This window comes from Perca fluviatilis, chromosome 14, assembly GCF_010015445.1.
Source record: "Perca fluviatilis chromosome 14, GENO_Pfluv_1.0, whole genome shotgun sequence".
In the NCBI taxonomy this organism is placed as follows: Eukaryota; Metazoa; Chordata; class Actinopteri; order Perciformes; family Percidae; genus Perca; species Perca fluviatilis.
Genome location: NC_053125.1, coordinates 35,834,032 through 35,854,254, shown reverse-complemented (window position 1 = coordinate 35,854,254; position 20,223 = coordinate 35,834,032). Strand labels below are relative to the sequence as shown.

Below are 20,223 nucleotides of genomic sequence, written 5' to 3'. Positions count from 1 at the left end.
GTTAAGTCTGATAGTGACGATTATACTTTTTAATTATCAGGCAATCTAACTAAAATACGTTAAATGGCAACTTGAAACATGTTGTTGTCTAAATATTATCCTGATTTATACGCTACCAAAAACGTTGGCAATGTAAAGTAAGCCGCTCTCTCTCTTTCCCTCTTACCCTCTGAAACACGTCCCTATTGCATAAGTTATAGTAGTAGCTAGTTAACGGCCAGTAAGTAAACAGTTAGCAATCCAGACATTTTTAGCTTCATATAATAGACTGAAGTATAATTAATATATATACAGAGGTGTCAAGTAACGAAGTACAAATACTTCGTTACCTTAAGTAGAAATTTGGGGTATCTATACTTTACTGGAGTAATTATTTTACAGCAGACTTTTTACTTCTAGCTACTCCTTAGCTACATTTTCACGCAGTTATCTGTACTTTCTACTCCTTACATTTTAAAAATAGCCGTTACTCCTATTTCAGTTCGGCTTGTTTTCATTCCGGCTTGTCATCATTCAAAAAAAAACACAAAAAAACCTATCCAGATAAATCACGCCATCCGGAGAGAGGGAATTTGAATGTGGTTGGATGAGAGGTATAAACATATACCATTCCGACACCCTATTGTTTTGTACGCGATCCATCGCACCTGCACAGACCCGGTGCTAATACGCCACTGGTGTCTTAACGACCGTTATCTACCGGACCGAATAGCAACGCTGATTTCGGTGCCTTATTTAGGTGCCACTTAAATGCCTGCGCTTCTCTCTGATGCTCCGAAAACGCACGTTAGAGGGAACTGAAACATCGCTGCACGGGACGCTAGTTAACACTACACTCGACAGCAGGTAAAGTTAGCCTACGCTGGAATAAACACGGTTAAAATGCTGAGAGCTAAACGGTGTAAAAGTGTGTCTGTATTTCACTGGAGAGGATTGTAACACCAGACTGTAGCTGCCGTTGTCTGAAAAACACAGACTCAGCCTGAAATAAGTTATTGTTACAAGTTATTGTTAATACAGTTTTAATAAATCATTTAATTTTGACCCTGTGGCCTTAGCATTACACAAGCTATTCTTTAATGTCGCATTGTGCTCCTTTTATTTATTTTTTAGATCAACGTTTTATTGTTATATTTTTGAACATACAGAACAGACAAATACAATGGAGTAAGGTGCTCCTTTTTTGTGGAGGTGGGGTAGTGCACTGTAGGCTCCTGTGGGGCAGCCTAGCTTTTGTACTTAATGGCATTTTTTCCCCCCTTACATTACTTTTACTTTTATACTTTAAGTAGTTTTGAAACCAATACTTTTACACTTTTACTTGAGTGAAAAGCTTGAGTTGATACTTCAACTTCTACAGAAGTCTTTTCAAACCCTAGTATCTATACTTCTACTTGAGTAATGAATGGGAATACTTTTGACACCTCTGTGTGTATATATATATATATATATATATATATATATATATATATTGAGAGTCCTAAAACCTTAACGTAGTAGCTAGCTCAATGTATTTCTGGTGTTGTGCCGTCGGGCATATCAAAATTTCGACTGTAGCCTCATCTGATTGATTAGCTAGTTTTTCCCAATTTGGGCCGATATAGGGTTGCCAACTCAGGCTGTCCGTCCAGTGGCGGGTGGCTGTCTTTCACCCACCACATATTCACCATGTGATGACATTAAACACAATTAAGTAACGTTATCTGGTTGTTTGCGTACTTACTCAAAGAAAATTGTGTAATTTCTCTGTATTATATCATTGCATTGGCCTACTGTGTCTTAGTGTATTAGTCAAGTTATTGTGTGAGATCTACCCAACCATTAAAGGAGGCTAGGAATGATGAAAACTGCCTTCCAGTGGTTGATAACGCAATGTTAATCATGTGGTGCCCAAGTGCATTTGACCGGCATAAAATCGGCATGGTGACCGGAATTGGCCGATTTTCACGTGACCGGCCATTACCGGCGACCTGCCGGTCAATCGGTGCATCTCTATTTGCGAATAAAACTAGGCACATACATACATACACACACACACAACACACTGCATTCTCACACACACGCACATGCGTGTACACACATTCACCCACCAATAATAACTTTTCACTCTCTCTCTCACATTCACTCACAAATACAAACATATATTAACATACTATCCATTCCATGTGATAATACACACAGTCAATCCCTCCAAATTACAAAGGTGGTGGGATTCAGCTTCTCTTAAAGAACGTTATTTTTTTTTTCTTTAAGAGAAGGAAAGGTTGTGTTTCTGTTCCATAAAAGTAGGGCATGTTTGAAGAATAGGTAACTAGGACTACAGCTGAAAATTTGTCGACTGGTTAACACTAGCGCATTTACAGAAATGTCGATTAATGTGCATTGTCCTGCTAGTCAAATAAATAAATCTTAGTATTATTTGACTTATACTATACTTGAATTGTTTGAATAAATGTCATGATTTGAGGTCATGTTTGAGGCATATTGAACAAATATGTTGTACGTTGATTTATTGTTGGCCTAATATTAGTTATAGGCTGTGTTTTTTTATCTGTATAAATTGAAACTGTTCAGATGTATGTGGCTTGGACGCAATATCCAGGTGGCGGTAAGAGTTATGGCTATCCCTGCATCAAGTGCACCTGTTGAACGTGTATTCAGCCATGTATTCAGGGGTGATAATGACACCCCATCGCTCACAACTGAGTGACATAGTTCTATTAAATTAAATTTTTTGCAAATGCAATGCATTGTAAGTGGCTTTTGATTTTTCACCTTCACTGTAGTGAAGGTTAAAGTGAGAAACCTAAATAGATATGAGGGGATAGACATGCATGGTCTCTCTCTCTCTCTCACACACACACACACACGCAGACTTAAGTATGTTTGCAAATAAAACTAGGCACACACATGCACACACAACAAACTGCTCTCACGCACATGCATATACACACATTCACCCACCAATAATAACTTTTCACTCTCTCTCTCACACGCACACATTCACTCGCAAATACACTGACAAATATTAACATACTATCCATTCCATGTGATACACACAGTCAATCCCTCCAAATTACAAAGGTGGTGGGATTCAGCTTCTCTTAAAGAATGTTATTTTTTTCTTCTTTAAGAAGGAAAGGTTTAAGGATGTGTTTCTGTCACATGAAAGTAAGGCATGTTTGAAGAATATTATTTGACTTAGGAACCATTATACTTGAATGAATTTCATGATTTGATGTCATGTTTGAGGCATGTTGAACAAATATGTATGTTGATTTATTGTTGGCCTAATATTAGTTTTAGGCTGTGTTTCTTTATCTGTATACATTTAAACTGCTTGGACGCAATGTCTTTTGAATATTGAGTAGGAAGAAACGCAAATAAAACTCCATTAGTTCATAACCACTGTTTTTAGCTTGTTTAAAAATGGAAACTTTGGTATGACTTGACTTGACTTGCTTGACCAAAGCTATGACTTGACTTGCTTGATTGTCACAAAAAATGACTTGAGACTTGCTTGTGACTTGCCCATGTGTGACTTACTCCCATCTCTGCCAGATGTCCAGTGACAGTCTGCTCAAAATGTCATGCATGAAAATGTCACTTCATGAGGTTTTGTTTAACATTAATATGAGTTCCCCCAGCCTGCCTATGGCCCCCCAGTGGCTAGAAATGGTGATAGGTGTAAACCGAGCCCTGGGTATCCTGCTCTGCCTTTGAGAAAATGAAAGCTCAGATGGACCAATCAGGAATCTTCTCCTTATGAGGTCATAAGGAGCAAGGTTACCTCCCCTTTCTCTGCTTTGCCCGCCCAGAGAATTTGGCCCCCCCATGAGAGAGAGAGAGAGACGTCATGGCTTTCAAATAAGCAAAGTGGCAGTTGGTCAAGGCCACACCCCCTCTCTCCTCCTCAATAGCATTTAAAGCTACAGACACAGAAAAAAGAAACCCAAAGATGGACCATACTGAAGACCCATGTGAGCATCACTTTAAAGATGTGGGCAGAAACAAGGTGGGAGAGCAAGATCAAGAGCATCGAGCCCATGAGGTACCAGGGAGCTGCCCTGAGAGAGGCTTTAAAGGACAATTCCAGCAGATTTTTATATTAATCTTGATCGCTATAGCTAGGCGAGCACTTTTGATAGAAAAAAAACAGCAGGCAACACGGAGAAGCTGCAGCTACGTGTCCAAGCGTCCCCTGAGCTAACACGGCAGTTGTTGGGGCAAGTTTTAGAGTTCCTTTGTGCCTCTTAACAGACACAAAATGCAATTAATATGTCTGTGCCACATGAACAGGGCCTTTAAGGGCAAGCTTATCTGTCCTCTCTGCATATTAACAGAGAACAGAGGACACACACACACACACACACACACACACACACACAGACACACACACACACACACACACACACACAGCAATGCTGATAAAGGGGTTTCAAGTGGTCATAATGTATATTACAGACATTTTATCAACAAAAAAACAATAACTCAATCCGCTCCTACAACTTGCTTTCTCCACATTTGATCTCCAACAACAGAATGAAGGGATGACCCACGGAGCCTGGTTACTTTAGAGTGGTTGTTGTGTCCTGAACACTGACCTGAACCTGGCTGCTATCAGAGTCCCAGTCTGCTGCTGGTCTTCTGGGGACCTCGGTGCTCCGCTGCTCCTGGTTCTGGTTGTCCTCCTCCATTCCTCTCTGGTCCTGAGATCCAGCAGATCTCCACTGGGGCTGCTGGACTCACTCTGGATTCTGTTCAGGACAAATCAAAGCCCCCAGAGATATTCAGGAGCTTTCCTCACATCCACAGAGTCTGATAATGTGCTCGGTGTTGGCGTGGAAACAGCTGCAGCTCTTATCTGAGGAATGCTCTGGTTTCCATGGAAACCTTTTCAAATGTACACTCCCTCCAGTCACCAAGGACAGACTGAAGTCAGCTGACTGTTCACTCCCTGAATGCATGTTTATCTAACTAGAACTCAAGGCCCCTCTGTGTGTGTGTGTGTGTGTGTTTGTGTGTGTGTGTGTGTGTGTGTGTGTGTGTGTGTGTGTTCTAAATATCTCCAGAGCCGTTCATCCTACTTCACCCTCGGCCTCCTGGGTACAACATGAACTCAGAGTATTTTGGAGAAAACAGCGTAGGATATTAATAAACTGTGAATAAATCTAAACAACTGCACAACAAACACTGCCATAGTTCTGGCTCTTCTGTGTCTACCCTTCAAAATAAAAGCCCAGCTTAAATTCACTCAGAGCATTTCACTGACAGGAAACTCAATAAAAAGTGATTTTAGACATCAAACAGAACACAATTAAAAGCTCCAGTATCCCAGAACAACTACATTTAATTTGCCCTTTGTAGAAATCTATTGGGTTTAGAATAAGAATGTCCTGTAGCCTGGGATGGCCTCGCTGTCTCCTCCTGTCTGCCACGTGGAAGACAAGACGGGTTCAAATTTAGTGGAGCAAAAGTGCTCATCATTTGTTTGATAAACATTTGGAACAGAATGCACCTACTGAAATCTCTTAAAGGAACAGACAATCTTTAGGCCATGAGAGAAGAAGAGAATGAGAGCGATCCCAAGGCTAGCAGCGCAACTTCTCTATCTTCTCGGAGACAGAGAGTCTGAGTGATATCACACCGACTGGCGGCCCAGACACCATGGTGGGAGGAGGAACCTGAAGATGAATAAAAGAAAAGGGAAAAGGAAGGTCCGGGGTCAGACCCAGAGAGACTTTGTTGGTGGTTAGAGAGAGAAAGTCTCGAAGGAGCGGCTGATCCATATGCATATGAAATATCTGTTTGCAATATCATTTTACTAAAGATTGTTATAGTTTAACTGAACTAATCCTGAGTATTCATTTCCTGGTCTGCCTTTCAACGAACACAATAATTAAAGAGGAAACTTTGAGAAGTGACTGGTGGAGTCAAAAAGACTTTTGAGCCAGAATAGAATCGGTCGCATCTTTTCCTACACCTTCTGGCAATGTAAGATATAGTCTCTTTAATTATTTGATCATATCATGATTTGATGTATGGTATTTTGATGTTTGAACTTTGCAACAATAAAAGTCTTAAAAACAAAAGACAGCTGTCTTCCTGTCTCCCTCAGACTCGGTTGTTTAAGTGTGCTAACTTAAAGTAATAACATTAGCTCTGCTATAAATCCATACTTTACCGGTACTTTCTAACCATCAGGGGCGGATCTACAGGGGGGGATTTGTAAGCGCATTCTGCTGTTTGATTAGTTTGATTTCAGTAAAGACAAGAAGAGCATAATACAAAATATTACAAACTGGCATGTTTGAATTCATAACGTTTACAGAGGGTCGCCGTTTCGGTGGCGTTACGTTACAACACACTACACAGAGCTTGCTGAGACCGATCATTTGTATATGATTAGTTAAGGAGTAGGCTACTATAAAATCCACTTCCTCTCACATATCACGGCAATACGGCTGCACAAATTAAACCAGGCAACATCCTTTACTGTCAAACTGGGAAAACAACAAATACAACGGGATTAAGAAGGCTAGTCTAAACATAACTGATGTGTGCATGTAATAAATCTCGTCTGATGTTATGTTTTTTAGGCTACTTATTAGCTACAGGGCCATACAGTGTAATGTAATACAAGAATAACAAGAGCTTTTCACATCTTGACTTTTGCAGGCCAGAGTAGCTGGAGATATTAGCTGAAACCTAAAAGTGGGGATATTGTCAGACAAGAAAATCCTGAGATGCGACAGGAGGAAGAGGAGGAGGGAAATGAAGAAGGAAAGGCAGTAAACTGGAGAGACCAGGCAGGTCAGAGCAGGAGAAGACCACAGAAGGAGATGCAGAAATGAGTGAAAGAGAAGAGGGAAAGGAAGAATTGACAGTGAGGGATGAAGAGGAGGCTGCAGTTAGAGAGAGGGACAGAGGCAGAGAGTGATCAGGAGGAGGCAGATGAAGATGACAGAGAGGAAGAGGAGGCTGCAGTAACCCCTGGACCATATGGTTGGTTTATATTCTCCTTACATATAAATTGCAGTACAGTAACATAACATGTCGTGTGACATGACGTGTTTTCAGTTTTTGGCTATTTCCATTCTGTTGTATATGTTATAGGGTTAGATATGTAAATATTTACATATACAACAACAGTTCACTCTTCTCGAGACACTTTACAGATAGAGTAGGTCTAGACCAGTGATTTTCAACCACTGTGCCGTGGCACACTAGTGAGCCGTGAGAGATCGTCCTGTGTGCCGTGGGAAATTATCCGATTTTACTTAATTGGGCCAACAATTTTTTTTATTGAGTTACTGCAAATAATTTTCCATTGTTGCGCATCTGTGCCTCAATATGATGACAGGCAGAGAAATTAAATACTATTCTGTGTCAGTAGGTGGCAGCATAGCGCAATAATGACCTTGTTGATTTAAGACAATAGAATTACTGCCAGCAGGGCAGTCATTCAAACTTTGAGTGTGCGACTGAATTTTACATCCAGTCGCACATGTGCGACCAGTAAATTTGCCCCCTTTTTTACACGTTAAACGTTGACATTTCGGTACCTGAGAGCGGCAGTGCACGCTTATCTGTCCTCTCTGAAACACAGAGACAGAGAGCAGAGCTCTGACACACTCGCACACACGCAGAGCTGCAGACCGTGCAAACTACGTCAGCTGTGCAGTTTTGTTGAAGTCACAGAGAGTCACTAAAATGGCGATAAAGTGGTTTCTAGTGTGGTTACAGCAGTGGTTCGAGCAGACAGCGTTTGCTGTGATATGATATTAATGGCGAGCCGAGAGCGGTCGCGGTGCTGTTGACGTTACACTTCCTCGGAGCCGAGCAGGCACAGCAGTGGTTTCTGTGCCCTGGGGACTGACTGACAGGCTGAGGCTGTAAGGCAAGGCAACTTTATTTCTACAGCACCTTTTGGTTGTCTCACTAAAATTTTCAGTTGGGGGCCACTGTGCTCCTAATGAAAAAAGTTAGTCTGGAGCCCTGCTGCCACCTTTCGCGTGCATCCCGCAGTGCCAGGATGTAAGCAGTAGGGCCGAGATCATCGATGTAAGCCTGCAAAAGCGATGGATACATTTAAAAAAAGGAAAAATGCAGATTCTGATTATTAGGCTACAATGTGTCATTTTTGGTTGGTGGTGTGCCGCGGGATTTTTTTAATGTAAAAACTGTGCCGTGGCTCAAAAAAGGTTGAAGACCACTGGTCTAGACCACACTCCTTAAGTTACAAAGACCCAACAATTCTCCCAAGAGGAAGCATTTGGTGCAAGAGTGGCGAGGAAAAACAGAAACATCAGACAGATCCAGGGTCTTGGTGGTCGCTGGTTAGATACAGATGGATACAGATATACAGATATAGAGAATTATGATTCATAATAATGGTAATTAAAGTAACAAAAAAGATAATGGAACTATGACTAGAAATAATAGTTGTAGCAGTTTAGGGCATAGCAGGGCGTCGCGGGGCGTAGTAGGGCATAGCAGTTTACATATGGGGGTTCCCATGTACCGTCTTCCCCTGCCACCCTACCAAGATCTCTCGCTACCCCGTTGCCCCCCCATGTAACATTTTCTAGATCCGCCACTGCTAACCATCAAGCTACTGAGCCTGTTTGGAAATGACCACCTCTGCTGAAGTGATGAAACTAGTAGTAAGTAGTAAACGCTGGTTACACACTGGCTGCATCGCGCGAGCGTGTCAGCCGCATGTCGTGTTCGTTTATATTTCGGCTGCCATGGTAACAGGTTAGAGCTTACACTGCCTGCGTGACACGTGGCTCGAGATGCGCCTGAGACACGTGCCTGCTAGAAATAGAACCGACGCCTATTTTTCACGCGAGACGCGAGCGTGTTGGAAGCGTTTCCAGGCAAAATAGAAAAGGAAGAGATGTATGTATTTGATATAATGCAGATATATAAATGTAATTTAAAAAAAAGATTTTCTAATATCAATACAGAATGAATTAGGCCTATTCTGGAGCCTATTTTGCCGTCAATACTGCCGACGTTGTCTTTGCTGTAATCAAATCAGTATATTTGTAAGTTTAAGATGGTATTTCATTTGATCAATGGGAAACATACGTGTGTCCAGACGAGGCTAGCAGCAGCAGACACCTTTCTGGTGTGTAAAGACATAGAAACATCCACGCAGCTGTTGCCTCGTTCTGACTCGTGAAAAAAAACACGAGTAAAATAAAAGACACTGCATAAACTCTGCTACTGTGTGTTTATTCAAATATAAGTACACCTACATGTAGGCCTAAGAGATGGCAATATAAGCCTGTATATTACTATTAGGACTATAGAATACATGTGTCAAGGGTGTATAAATTAAATGAACTTCAGCTGGAGTCTGATTTACTACGGCAACACTGTTGACCACATCAGTGATCTCCTTCCATTCCCCATTCTTTCTACAGCCTTTAATACCAGTTTGCAGGCTGCCAAAAAGTACACACGTTGGTGCAAATGAACCTGAGATATCAGGGCTGCTTCTCAGCCGGATTACCTCTCACCATGTTGTAAATTGTAGCGGTGAGGCCTCAAAACCGAGAATATATCGGGGCGTGATATTTAAATTACAATCGTTTCCAGCCGCTGCATTTATCAATGTACGACCATTCTTACGCTCTGATTGGTGGGATACCAACGTTTGATGAATCACACGTGAAGCCGGTCGTAAGATGATTTCTGCGCTCAGATCTGCGCTGGTTGATAAATGAGGGCCAGTGAATCTGTTCTTCTCATTCAGAAAAAAAAAAACGGTTTCAAGTTTCAAATTGGACAAGCTGAACGGTCTAATCCAGAAGATTGATAGCAAGAAGCCAAGGGGGACCTTAAAGCCAAATTACAGTTTACCTAAAATTGTAGCTAAAAGAGGGATTAGTGATTAGGCTGTTCTGTGTCAATTAGTTTCATAATCCCTGCTGACCACAGTAATTATACAGTACTTTTTGATATCTTGAAGATTACATCAAACAAATGGGAGTCAGTTATTATGGATTTAATGTGACTTTTAAATTGCTTCATTAGTAATACTCCTATAAGATGAATACAGCAGGCGACTGCTTTTCAACACACAGAGACACACCATGAGACAGGAGACACTCCACACTAGAACATCACTATACTCATATACTATCTGCTGATCAACACACAGAGAATTATTATTTTTAACACATGGCGCGTGGATCAACAACAAAGGAACAAAATAAAAAGGAGAAGATGATGGCGCTTCCCTACCTGGAGTCTGTCCTAAACCTCCAGTCCCCGTCCTTTCCGGTCTTATTAATATTCCTGTAGTCCGGAAGTGTCCCCAGATGGAAAGAATTCCTCCAGGTTAGGAATATTGTCCTGTAGAGTCCATGCTAACTGTCTGCTAACTTCATGTGCCGACCTCGTTCCGTCTCCCCGCCCTGCACCGTGTTCCTGGTAGGGCTGGGCGTATCCATCTAAAAATCGATAGTATCGATACCAAGATGAGTATTGGTATCGGATCAATACTGTCGTGATGAGATCGATACTCTCTCTCTCTCTCTCTCTCTCTCTCTCTCTGTCTCTCTCTCTCTCTCTCTCTCTCTCTCTCTCTCTCTCTCTCTCTCTCTCTCTCTCTCTCTCTCTCTCTCTCTCTCTCTCTCTCTCTCTGTCTCTATCTCTCTCTCTCTCTGTCTCTCTCTCTCTCTCTCTGTCTTCTCTCTCTCTGTCTCTCTCTCTCTCTGTCTCCTCTCTCTCTCTCTCTCTCTCTCTCTGTCTCTCTCTCTCTCTTTGTCTCTCTCTCTGTCTCTCTCTCTCTGTCTCTCTCTCTCTCTCTCTCTCTCTCTCTCTATCTCTTTTCTCTCTCTCTGTCTCTCTCTCTCTCTTGTCTCTCTCTCTGTCTCTCTCTCTCTCTCTCTCTCTCTCTCTCTCTCTCTCTCTCTCTCTCTCTCCCTCCCTCCCTCCTGCCTCCCGAGGCGGAGAGCGGAGAGTCAGAACAGTTACATTCATATTTATACATTGGGGTTTTTGTTTTACTTATTTTTTTATTTTTTCACATATATCTGTGTATAATTGTAGGTGTATTTTTGGGGTCGTGGGACTTTGTTATATTTATATTTTGTTACTGTATATTAATTTTTATACCATTACATTTTTTTATATTGTTCTAGTTAGTAAATAAAACATTTAGATTTGCCTGTGTTTTACTAATGATAATCAACTAACTAAAGGCAAAATCACTAGTTATTCAATGATCGTTGGAGTTACAAGTAAAAGTATCGGAATCGGTATCGGCGATACTAGCCCTGTATTTACTTGGTATCAGATCAATAACAAAATTCCCAGTATTGCCCACCCCTAGTTCCTGGGTACGTTTGTTTTCTTCACGTTGCTGTCTACACAAAGAAACTATCCCCGCCTTTTTCTGTTTAGTTTTCACCCCGAGCCAGTCCTAATGAATGGTCAGCAGAGCTAAGTCCCGCCTCCCAGAGCCAGCAGCCACATCCATGTGATTTATGAGAACATATGATCAACAGGGTTTGAATGAATGTTTAAAAGGTTTTGGAAGTCATTTTAAGTATTTAGTATGTTTTTTATAATAGTATAGAAGTGAGTAAAAGCATTTAGCAAAATGTGGTCCAGGAGGTTGGAGAGGTTGTGGAGAAGTTGTGGAGAGGTTGTGGAGAGGTTATATTATGTTAATCCAGCCCATTTCCATAAACTAGAAGAATGTAGGTTTCTAATGAAGTCTCATACATGCATTCTGGCCTCCCAGTTCTTCTGTTAGAAGCTTTTCCCCTTTGGGAAATAGACCAAAATCAGGCAACAGAGGTTAAAGCAGAATGAGCCTCATGCAGCTACAAAGAGACAAACTACTCACATTGAGGGTCACATTTACATTCTTTAGATGTGTGTTTTTCACCGGCAACTCTTCATAACATACAAGGCATCAGACGGGCCCCCTTTCCATGGATCCATCCCAATTCTTCTAGCAGATGGTGACGTTTGATGAGAACACAGCTAGAAGTTAATACATGAAGTCAAAGCCAACTGTGAGAGCTGAAGGGCAGCAACAAGTCTGTTAGTTCAACCTCCATCTGAAGCCCCCGGGACACAGCAAAACACACACACACACACACACACACACACACACACACACACACACACACACACACACACACACACACACACACACACACACTCTAAGCATCATTGCATTCTATTCATCTAGAAAGCCTTACTTAAAAAATTGCCTGTATATTGAACAAGCTGTGGAAAGTTCAGATCTGGGTCCTGCCTCTTAAAATATATATAATACATTAGTTTAAAAAATGTACTGACCATCACAAAAAAACGAGATAAACCTTTTCCGTAATTTGTAACGTATTCCGTTACATTAATTAATCTGAGTAACATATTCTGAATACTTGGATTACTTCCACATTGAATTGCATGTTATAAGAGTAGGAATGCGGCCACCAAATCCTGCTTGCTAAACAGGCCTATTCTGGTGTGTTCTTCTGTTCCAACTGGCTGAATGTGTTAGGCCCAAGTCTCCCTGAAAGTACAATATATTATCATTTGCTGTAGAGAAACAAAGATTATATAGAGTATATGCAAAACGATGTTTTGCTTGGTTAAAAAAGAGAAGAACTGACCAATTTCCCCTTTTCAGTTTCTTTATTTACTCAGCTGTTAAAAGTGTCTGTAAAGAATTTGCTGTTACATCTAACATGTGACTTTCCTTTGGGTGATTGCTGAGGTGCTGAGTGTTGCTTGTTTGAGAGGAGGTGGTGGGGGGGGCACTTCGTTCACCACCATCATCTGACGCCATTTCTGCTCTTTGCGAGACACTGGAATGCTTCCTCTAAAATAAAGAAAGACAGAAAGCGGACAAATTAATAACACAGAAAATGTTTTAGGATGGGAAGAACAAAGAGGACTATTGTAACTTCCTAGATGTGCTGATGGTGACATTACACTTCACAGTAATCATTACGCATACTCATAATAATCATCTGTTTGAAATGCAATGTGTGAAGTCTACTACCACCTAGGCTATTCAACATACATGTTATCACATCATGGCCTAGCTACATATTTCATACACAGGAGGACTTGTCATGTAAGGAAACATAAGACAGTAGCCTAACTGAAAACAGCATGTAACTAACTGCACATTGAACTGCATACTACAAAAATAAATGCAAAGCAGTACTTTGAAACTGGGAAAACAACCAGCACTACTTTATTTAAACAACTATGTATTTTGTATTTAAGAAGAGCAAGACAATATGATACAAGATTCAAGTTACAAACATAAGAAGCATGTTAACTACTTGAACATACATTTTGCTCTCCTTTCCTTCAGACATAGCATAGGCTTTGAACATTCTCAACACATTCAATGCGTTTCCTTTTTATTTATTTATGATTCTTTTCACTGAAGGAAAAACTATGAATGAACACATATGGAATTATGTACAAAAAAGATACTGAAAAAATATATTTTAGATTCTTCAAAGTAGTTCCACCCTTTGCTTTTATTAATAAGGGAAAAAATTCCACTAATTAACCCTGACAAAGCACACCTGTGAAGGTAAAACCATTTCAGGTGACTACCTCATGAAGCTCATTGAGAGAACACCAAGGGTTTGCAGAGTTATCATAAAAAGCAAAGGGTGGCTACTTTGAAGAATCTAAAATATAAGACATGTTTTCAGTTATTTCACACTTTTTTGTTAAGTAAATAATTCCATATGCATTCATTCATAGTTTTGATGCCTTCAGTGAGAATCTACAATGTAAATAGTCATGAAAATAAAGAAACACATTGAATGAGAAGGTGTGTCCAAACTTTTGGCCTGTACTGTACGTGATGGTATTGGAGTCAAAGTCACCTGAGTCTTGTATGCTCTAAAAACAGGAAATGAGAAGATGATGAAGAGCTGGATCTTGGCAGTCTATGGGCAACCACTTTATCCAGAAAACATGTCCACTTGGGTGACTTGGAAAAAAAGCTGCCAAAACCTTGGATATGTGAGAGGTGGCCTGTTGCATTATCAGGTTGAGCTGATGTGCGTAGCAGTGGATGTAGTGGGCATTTGGGTACACATCTTGTATTTTCCACCTGAAGTGGCACCCCTCATCACGCTGGCCCCACCATATGCCTGGCAGATGAGCTTACTTTTCTGATCCTCAGGAAGGATAGTAGCAAGACGCTCTGTTAGGGCAGTAGCAATGGACTCAGCTGTAGCTGACTGCAGAGGGATGAACTCAAAAAATCTTTCCTGCACGTTGTTTTTGTCAGCTTCACAAAATGTCACACAGTCTATTATCCTGGACAGTACGTGTCCATTTAGTGTCACCTCATCGTTGTGTCTTCTAATGCTAATCCTGTAGCCTTCATCTAGTTGTTCAGCAATGCTAACTCTGCCCAAAAAGGTTAGCTTCATGTTATTATCAAGATGTCTGCGACTACTTTCATGACGTTTGCATTATTCAGAGAGATGTTTTAGGTCTCTTAACCCCGTTGTTGTCCACAAAACCTCAGTGCCGACACTTTTGAAATAAAAGACAGGGAAAGCAAAAAGAAATTCTAACATCACATCCAGCCAGCCGACTCCATCAGTAGCTCCGGTGTAGCTTCGCCCTCGCTCACTGGCCTCATCCTGCTGCTGGATTTGTAAATCAGGTTGGTCCGCTCCAAAATCCTTTATCCTCTTTTTTTCTTCCAGCGAACATCGTATGAGTTAACTATTTTATTTTTTATTTTTATTTCATTTTTGTAAACATTTATATTCTTGGAATTTTGATGGGGGCGGCGCCCCAGCGCCCTCTATTGACAAGCTGCCACTGATGGTAACATCACGTACCAGACAGTCGGCTAGAAAAAGAGGAAATGTGTATAAGAAAGGAAGCAGTCAAACACAACTCAACCCTGGCATGTGTTGTGCGAAGATAACAGTTGTGAGCATGTGTGTGTGTGAACCTTAGAAAAAGATATTGCAGGTGCCGTAAACACAAATGCTAAATCCTAGTTCAGCCTCTCTCTCTCTCTCTCTCTCCCTCGGTCTCTCTCTCTGCCGACGTAGACTCCTTCAATCTGTAGATAGACAACCAGTTCTACCTGAAGAGGATTGGTTGTTAGAGACTGGTAATAAGTATGATCCATCTACCATGTGTCTGTAAGGTGCTTGATGACATGACCTTTAAACTTTCCCTGCAGTAGAGCGACCACTGCTGATGTTTTACCGACGTCTCTATAAAAACCTATTACTGACATCTCTAATAATAATATAAAACCTATTTACTGACATCTCTAATAATAATATAAAACCTGTTACTGACATCTCTAATAATAATATAAAACCTATTTACTGACATCTCTAATAATAATATAAAACCTGTTACTGACATCTCTAATAATAATATAAAACCTATTTGCTGACATCTCTAATAATAATATAAAACCTGTTACTGACATCTCTAATAATAATATAAAACCTATTTGCTGACATCTCTAATAATAATATAAAACCTGTTACTGACATCTCTAATAATAATATAAAACCTATTTGCTGACATCTCTAATAATAATATAAAACCTATTTGCTGACATCTCTAATAATAATTTAAAACCTGTTACTGACATCTCTAATAATAATATAAAACCTATTTGCTGACATCTCTAATAATAATATAAAACCACACATCTCTTCCCCTCTGACTCCTCCACAATGACACTGATCTGTTTCTGAAACATGAGTTTCTTGGATAAAATCAAAATTGGCACCATTATTCTAATAAACATGTTCCCTTCAAATAATAGTAATAATATTAATAATAATTAATATTATCACATTTTATCTACCAAGATTAATGAATCAATTAATCAAGGAAATACTTTTTTATGGATTTTTTTATTTAGCACGTTAAAATCAACAACAATGTTACATTCATGAAACATTAAGTAAAAAAAGAAATACTAAGGAAACCCTCAGAGGGCATGCTGGGTAAATTTATTTAGCGATAGATGAAGATGAATATACATAAAATAGATAAAAAAAACATAATACAACAAAATTAATAAAAACTGAAAAACAGAATCAGCAACACTATATAAAAAATACAAAATTATAATGAGGCTTGGAAGTGTTAGCATTAGGTTGCTACTGCAGGAAGCAGGAAGTAATAATAAATCATCTACCTGCCACATTTCATGTGATTAATGTATCTTACGGGAATTGTGTAATTGATGCACAACGCGCCTGCATTCGTATGATATCGGAGGAAATATGGCGTTCTTTTAAATGCTGTGAAACGACGATCAGTCACCGTTATGTTGCTCTTGTGACGGTTAGGTTTAGGCACCAAAAGTCTAACCAGGATTAAGTTGTGGTTTGGGTTAAAATAAACACTTCCAGGACAGGAAAGTCCTGTTTTGGGACCAAAACACCATGCCAATCTCCCGCCAAAATGTCAATTTAAACTTTTATTTGAATCAGACTTCCTGTATCCTGATAATTAATCTTTTTTATGCAATATTATTGTTGTATTACGTATTGCAGTAGCATTACACTAACAGGACTGCTACATCACTTATCATCACGTAGTAACATAATTGTCTTTTGCAGAGAGCGATCGAGCTGCAGTGAGAGGAACTAAAGACGTCAGTTACAGACAAATAGGGATCGGACCAAACAGATCAAGAGGAACAGCTGATCTTCTGATTAATCGTTGTGACTTATGTGTTCACTACAATGTCTTTTTGTTCCAATATATACCTGATGATGTTTGTATTCCGACCGCAGAACAACTTGTCAAACATTTAGAGTTTGAACACAAACACTTAAGAGAACAAGAAGATCTGATTAAATAAATCTGTCAAATATGTTTAAAATTGTTTTTTTGTGTTCAGAGTTCCCAGCAGAACCAGAAGTTGTCTATAAAAAAACCCTGCAAAACTGCTCAGGAAACCCTGTTCTTAGCATGAAGCATGCACAGAGTACTTGACCTGGCCTCAACTTCAGTCCAACTACAATTTCAAAGTTGCGCCACCAGACATTTTGCATTGAGACCAACTTATCACCAGAAACTTAATATAGTGAGTTGAAGTAACTACTTTAACATAGTTTACAATTTTTTTTTCAGTTTAAATCAAAATCAAAGTAAGATGAGAAATTTAAGTTAATTTAAAGTTCTCCTTTTTACAGTGAACAAATCTGAACAGATGTTAAACCATATTCAGAGACGGAAAATACAAAGAGTTAATATAAAATGTAAAATATACATTATGAAATGAAAAGGTACACAAAGTAAGAAAAGATAATGTTAAACTACAAATAATAAAACAAGAATATGTATAAAGCAGACAAAAACAAATAATGGGAATACATCTTTAACATATTCTCAACACAAGGCTCACATTCTCTCATTTGGAGCTTTTGACCAAATTCCACAGCCTTCTTCAGCTCTTAAACTTCCCCCTGAATCCAACCAGCTGTTTTAGGCATAGCCTAATTATTTTTAGGCTATACCTTAGATTTTGTCATCTCATAGGATTTTTGCTTTTAGATGTTTTATTACAGAAAGACTATGAATGAGTCTATGAAACAATCTGTTAATTATGGATGGAATTATAGCGAAAATAATTTGCTGGGGACCCCTGGACCACACTATGAGAACCATTGCTGTAGACCACTAACGTTACTGACCTCAATCAAGCTGCTTCCCTCAGAATCAGCTGCCCTGCCATCTCTCTCTCTCTCTCTCAATATATTCCAGTGTCCATCTGCTGAATGATATAACGGTACAATAACACTACCAGTGACACTATGAAATTTAGTTTTCAGTGACAACATTCTGTGGGGACTGATATTGTTTTTAATACTACTAGAGATAGCAGGCTTATATTAATGGCAAAGAATAGAGTTTCGGATAGCTAACTAGGTTTGTTCTTGTATTTCATTCATTCACTCTAGCTAGACTGTTTACCATAGCCAGCTAAAATATCTCTTTATCTTTACCTCGAGGAAACATAGCTAAAGTTAAGCAAGTAAAAGTCTTAACAATTCCACTCACACATTGTTTGCCCCTGTTCAAAAAGCACCTCAAAACATTTCTTTTCACTAAGTGATTTGACCCCTAACCCTCCTTCCCCCCTATTTGTTAAGCGACCTTGGGTACCTTGAAAGGCGCTATATAAATCCAAGTTATTATTATTATTATTATTATAGCAGCCTCCGTCTCTGCATTTTCCACCAGCTTTTTCTTTTCTTTTACATGAACATCCAAAAGCAGTACAAAAATCTTTTTCTATGAGTCTTTAAGATCAGCTGTTAGTCCCAAGATGGCAGCGGCACAGACGCAGTTTAACACATTAACTGTTCGTCATTTTTTAAGCAGCAGCAGCAGACATGTTCTGATTAAAGCTTTCTAGTTATGAAGATTTGCTTCTTTTCTTCATCTTAAGGGAAAATAAACTAAATATTTCAGCAATCACCTTAGTAAACAATGATGGGATTTTTTTTAATTAAGAACAAATACTCCATTGCATCATTAGTTAAATAGTGCTAGCAGTTGAACCCTGAAAGAATATTTATTACAGGAATAAAAGCTAATTTTGAGTGGATTTAATCCCTTCAAAGGGAGGTAGCGTATTAAGTAGTCGTAGCCAGGATAACATCCATGCTGTTCAGATCAAGATCAAGTTACTGCTGGTCGGCCTTCAATGTGGAGAGAAGATCAGAATATAACAACACAGCTATCAGGGCATGAGGAGGAGGCAGGAGGAAACAGCTTGGCTCGGAAACATGTTCACTACGAGGCAGTGTGGATGTGCTGGTGGTGTCTTTTCAGGCTACTCTTCCTGGAAAAGTTTCCCCACATTGTTCACAGCTGTAAGGTTTATCTCCAGTGTGAACATGTTGGTGGTTTTCAAGGTGACCACTCTGAGAAAAGGTTTTACCACATAAATCACAATTGAAAGGTTTTTCTCCAGTGTGAATGCGTTGATGTATTTTTAGGTGACACTTTTGTGTGAAAGCTGCCCCACATTGATCACAGCTGTACGGCTTCTCTCCAGTATGAATGCGTTGATGTATTTTTAGGTCACGCTGTAGTGTGAAAGCTGCCCCACATTGATGACAGCTGTGTAGATTCTCTCCAGTGTGCATGCGTTGATGTAATTTAAGGTATCCCTGTTGTGTGAAAGCTGCCCCACATTGATCACAGCTGTACGGCTTCTCTCCCGTGTGAATGCGTTGATGTGTTTTTAGGTTACTCTGTTGTGTGAAAGCTGCCCCACATTGATCACAACTGTACGGCTTCTCTCCAGTATGAATGCGTTGATGTATTTTTAGGTCATGCTGTCGTGTGAAAGCTGCCACACATTGATGACAGCTGTGTAGATTCTCTCCAGTGTGAACTCTCTGATGAATCTTTAAATATGTTGTTTTTGTGAAAGATTTGTCACAGTGTTGACAGTTGTGAGGTCTGGGTCCTCTCCTCCTCTCCGTTTCTATAGCAACAGACAAACAGAGAGAAAGAGTTAGTGAACAACCTTCTTTAAACCCTGGACTAGGGCTTTTGCCCAAAAATCATATTCGAAGTTCGTTTGTTTATTAATATTCGAATATATTTGAATATTTATTAACAATATTTTGACCATTAAATGCCTTCAGTAAGCCCTATATTGATATATACCTAAGTTTGATATCAATACTATACTTTTGACAGGAAGTTCGGAGCTTTCACCGTAGCCTACGTAAGTGGTCTGATGTTAATACTCTTGTGCGTCGAGTCGGTGTGTGTGTGAAAAATCTGGCAACTTTCTGTAAAAAAAGACTTTCTGTATATATAAAAAAAAAAAAAAAAGTCGCCAGCATTGTCCAGCGAGTACGGGAGGTTTTTCTCTCCTATGGGCCCCAAGACAGTAAACTCTCTCTTCTTTTCTGTGACTGAGGAGCAGCCCCTCCCCTCTGTGCTCTCTCATGTGCAGCGGCACAGCGCACAGGCAGGTAGAAAGGGGAGGGGGGACAGGGTGCAGGGGGCCGGTGTAGGTAGGAGAGACAGCGGCACGCGACGGGAGAAAGACGCCGCTGAGCTGGCCAGCCTTCTTAGAGAATTAGGGGGGAATGCAACGCTACCAAGCCACGGCCGAGATACGTGCATCGCTGCGACGTGTAGTTACATTTTGAAATGCTACTATTCAGAGGTTATTGGGCCCGTCCA

The 20,223-nt window shown here is 40.0% G+C and overlaps 1 pseudogene; it reads right to left on the bottom strand.

The window, feature by feature from the left end:
• The window catches only part of LOC120572754, a 572,223-nt pseudogene that overhangs the window by 258,561 nt on the left and 293,439 nt on the right, over positions 1-20,223 (bottom strand).